We start from the raw sequence: 5,341 nt of genomic DNA on the forward strand, positions 1-5,341 counted from the left end.
TGCTTGATTGATTCCATCAATATTTTGTTTAAAGTTTTTCCTTGAAGAGTTTGTAATAAAGGTACAACACTTTCGATTTTCCGAAAAAACCATATGTCATGGTCAGCGATATCGTTACGTATTTTCCGCCAGAACTTTTCTCGCTTGCTTGCTGAAAGAAAGCCAATACTTTTTCAATATCTTTCAGCATAAGTATTCCCTCAGCAGTAAATGACTGCGGTGCATTCGTTGTTGATAGTAAAACTTTGGCAATGGCATCGTTCATTTTTATAATACGCTCAATCATAAAATAAAAACTATTCCACCTAGTGGGCTTTTCTTGCAACAAAGTATATTCTGAGCCTTCTTGAGCTAATTTGAGCTTTTCATTTGATATAGTGCTTTGCTTGAAAAATCGAACGATTGATTTACACTTAGTAAGTAAAGCTTGAAGCACTGGGTCATCAACTTTTAGAGCATCTTGCACCACGAGATTTATAGTATGCGCAAAGCATGGCAGATTGCGAACATGCTTTAAGCATGGAGCTGGCATTGTCGGTAACAATACATACCGTTTTTTCCAGAATGTTCCATTCAATAAAAATGTCCCGCAATGTATCAGCAATGTTTTGTGAACAATGATTAGTTATGCTTAGAAGTTTTTTTGTTGCTAAGGATGCTGTTTTTAATTCGTAGTTATATACGAAATGACCCGTCACAGTCAAAAAACTAGCATTGGCACTTGATGTCCACAAATCACACGTAACTGCGATATTCGAAACATTTACAAGGATTGCTGATAACTTGGCAGAAGTTTCGGTAAAATAATTATACATCAGCACATCTCATAAGTGCGTCTTGCTGGGTAATTTATACCGAGGATCCAATACATGAGTGTATTGCACGAACCCTTCGTTTTCTACAATATTGTAGGGCTGCACATCTTTGGCAACCATTTCAGTTAGAGCTTTATCTATGTCAGTCTTTCTTTTAGAATTTGAATCATACATGACGGCGCTTTTAAAGTAAGACGCCACAGAGTTCATGCTCGATCTGCAACTGCTGCTTGTTGTAATAAATAATAAAATACTTTTTATATTTTTGAAAAGGTAAATGAAACAAATATAAAAATCCACATTTTTTTAATGATAATAATTTATTTTAATGATAATAATTTTAGATTTTAATTGTACCAATATCTTGGATTATAACGAATTGTTTAAAGACAATTAAAAAAAACTGCGAGTCATTAAAAAATAAATCAACCAAAGATTACTAAACATAACATTTAAAACAAGTGTCCTAAAAGCCCGCTCCCCTTAAAAGCGATCGTCGGTAGGGTATGCGGGCACCAACCGCTCGCAAAACATCGATAAGAACTGATTTAAGTTTGAAGTTTTCTCAAGTGACACGACTGCGATATGTCCTGTTCCCATCTCAGTGGACTGATTTCTATAAATTCGAATACATATATGTATGTAAAACATTTTACTGCTACCACTGATTTGAATTTGTAAACACAAATAAAATGTATGCTGAATTATTAAAAAAATATATTATAACATATAATATTCATATTTTTATCATAACCCAATAGTAAATACGCCCATATTCTTAGGGTATCAAGTTTGAAAAGTGGCAAAACACAAAATATTCTTGATGCGCCGAAATGAAATAAACGCACACAGGCTCCCGTGTATGAGAATGCATGATCACGCATACATACAAAGACGAATTCAAGCGCAGGGAAGCCTTCTTCAAAAAGCGCCTCTCTGCGACTGAACGACTGAACTCGTGCACATTGTTGCCATTTTAGCTTATTTCAAGCTAGATTTAGCATATTTTAAAATGAAATAGCTTGAAAAATACTTGAAATGCATATAGCTTAAAATCTGGCTTATTTCAAATTTCATTTAGCTAATTTCCGCTTAAAAAAATTTATAACAAAAAAGGAGGAAAAAAGAAGGAAATCAAAGACGAAAAATATTTTGATGAAAAATATAAAATCAGAGAAGATTGTAAAAACTTCATCAAGGCTTTAATTATTCAACTAAGGGAGAGGTAAGCTTTAATTGGATTTTAATAAAAAGATATGTATTAATCTGCAGCGTAATTTCAGACTTCCTGATAACATTGAAGTACTAAAACAAATGGATATTTTCGCCGTTGGCAATATGCTACAAGCAAATAAAACGCCAGATAAAATTATTTCGTTGTTGGAACATTTCAAATATGAAAATATTGATGAAATAGTATCCCAATTTGGAAAAATCCACCTTATTAATTGGGAAAAAAAGGAAATAACTATAGAGTTTTGGTCAGAAGTTTTGATGTATAAGGATGCTGGCCAAAACAAAGCTTTCGAGCAACTGGCGTTATTTGCTTTGCACATTCTTTCACTGCCATGGTCGAATGCTGCGGTTGAGAGGGTATTCAGCCAAATGAACATGGTCAAAACAAAGTTGCGCAACAAAATGAATTTAAAGGTTTGTTTTTGAAATTTTAAATTATTTAAAATATACTAAGTATTTATTTTTTATGTTATAGATATGGACTGCGACGTCATGGCAAATGTTGCCATGACTACATACTTCCAACGAAATACCTCGCTTTAGTCAGCTCATCCGCTAAATATATGGAATCGAATGATGAAGTCGATGAAATTATTTCTTTGCTCTAATAGCTATATAAATATAATATCAATAAAAGTAAAAAATCAACTATTTTAATGTTTTCCATGGTTAGCTTATTTTTAGCTTAATTTTTTTAATTTTTAGCTCATTCTAGCTTATTTTTTTCTTCAATCTAGCTTATTTTATCTCTCAAAATCTGGCAGCACTGCTCGTGCAATCAGTGCGCGAGCATAAAAATGAGAATAAGAATGAGAGAGCATAAAACCCGAACGCACACGAAGTGCATGGACCTGCTGCTGTGAGCACGGGGACCTTCCGCGGTCCGTTTTTTGTGTCCAAATGCGTCGTATGAAATGACCAGGCTATATGTTGTATGGTTAGTGGTACCGCTCTTTTTTTTACGTTTTGTATGTACGATCACTTTTAAGTTGGTTTTCTTACTATTCTCTAAGCGCTTTTTTTAAGCAACCGATTTCAACGAATTATTTATTTTTTAAGGATTGCAGGTGCATTAGGTTAGGTTCTTTAAGCCGGTCGCGCACACACGTTCTTTTAAGTATTTAAATAAATAGTACATAAGACATAACTCCGATGCGCTTTTTTGTTAAATAAACTTTTTATTACTATTGGCTTGTACTATTCGTTTTTCTTCAGAAATTCCTCCAGCTTTTCGTCTTTCGCACTCATTTTCACACTTAACTTCAAACTTAACAAGAAAGAAAGCGATTGTTCCTATGGGAGCTATATGCTATAGTCGTCCGATTTTGATGAAATTTTAATCATAATTCTGAAATATTTAACCATTGCTATATGTCGAAGAACTAAACAAAAAATTAAAAAACAGCGAAGTTATAATTTTTTTTCAATTATTTTTCCGATTGTTCCTATGGGAGCTATATGCTATAGTCGTCCGATTTTGATGAAATTTAAACCATAATTCTGAAATATTTAACCATTGCTTTATGTCGAAGAACTAAACAAAAAATTAAAAAACAGCGAAGTTATAATTTTTTTTCAATTATTTTTCCGATTGTTCCTATGGGAGCTATATGCTATAGTCGTCCGATTTTGATGAAATTTAAACCATAATTCTGAAATATTTAACCATTGCTTTATGTCGAAGAACTAAACAAAAAATTAAAAAACAGCAAAGTTATAATTTTTTTTTAATTATTTTTCTGATTGTTCCTATGGGAGCTATATGCTATAGTCGTCCGATCCTTCTCGTTCCGACTTATATACTACCTGCAATAGAAAGACAACTTTTGGGAAAGTTTCATGCAGATAGCTTTAAAACTGAGAGACTAGTTTGCATATAAACGGACGGACAGACGGACGGACAGACGGACATGGCTAGATCGACTCTACTAGTGATGCTGATCAAGAATATATATACTTTATAGGGTCGGAAACGTCTCCTTCACTGCGTTGCAAACTTCTGACTGAAATTATAATACCCTCTGCAAGGGTATAATTAAATACCGAATATCGATGTTTTTCCATCTCTACTCATCACACACGCTTTACAAAAAGCACACATACACACATTTGACAACAGTTATTCCGGCTTATTCCGGGAACGCGATGCTTTCAAGAATCCGTTATGTCGTAAAAAATGCATGTCGTATATAGTACGCGCAAACTTGTATGTACAACAAATACGAATGACGCTTTAAATTAGTTTTAATAAATTTTGCTCTATCCTGTTAAAAATAATGAGAGAAAAGAATGGCCGATCTTAGAAAGATTTTAGCTGGATTAAATAAATGTTTTTTCTTAAATTTGTTCACTACATTTGAGTACATACCTTCCTTAATTTAAGAATTTCCTATACTTGATTTTCTGATAGCATGAACTGCGATATGAGGAATATTCTCTTGAAATTTGTTCTTCTTAATATAAATCGAAATTAAAAATAAGAATTTTCTACATGTTTTAAGAATTTTATACTTGAATCAAGTATTATTAAGGACTAATTGAAGTTTAAGAATTAATTATTCTTAATTTAAGCAGATAAGGAAAAAAATACTTAAAACAAGAATATCAAAAATCAAGAACTACCGTACTTAATTTTAGAGCGGCGTTTTTTCTGAGTGTAGAGCCCGAATGGTTTCTCTCAGTCGAGGCATGTGCTTTTCATAAAAATATTTCGTAAGTAAAATGATTTAACACCTAAATTAATTAAATTATAAATTATTATGTTTATAAAAAATCAATTAGCTCTACAAGTGGATAACGAAGACCGACGCTCGTGTTCAAATTAAATTTCTATACATATGTATGTATAACAAGAAAATGTTAGTTACATTTTTGGTCGATTTATTTTGGTAGATTCTCGTTTTGAGAAAAAATTCTTGAACTCAATTTCAGTTTTTTCATTCTTGAAAATTTTTACTCAAACTGAGTAAAATGAACTCAAAGTGAGAATTTTCGCTCTTGGATTTTTTTTTAACGAATTTTCACAGATTGAGTGCAATATACTTGTCAGTTTAAGAAGATTTTTACTGGTGACGTTTGTAATATTGAGGTCGTAGTACGTACACATCTTCCCTTTAAAGACTTCACATTTTGAAAAGTTTTAAATATAAAGCCACTTTACCCTTAGGTCTGTTCCTTATACATAAGTTGACGGAGAGTTTAGGTTATAGCAAAATCTTACCAGTCATCCGCCTTGGCATGAGGAAATTTTGACCAGTTTTTAAAAAACGTTTGAATTTCCAGCGTTTTAG

Source organism: Drosophila elegans, unplaced genomic scaffold (assembly GCF_018152505.1).
Source record: "Drosophila elegans isolate 14027-0461.03 unplaced genomic scaffold, ASM1815250v1 contig_397, whole genome shotgun sequence".
In the NCBI taxonomy this organism is placed as follows: Eukaryota; Metazoa; Arthropoda; class Insecta; order Diptera; family Drosophilidae; genus Drosophila; species Drosophila elegans.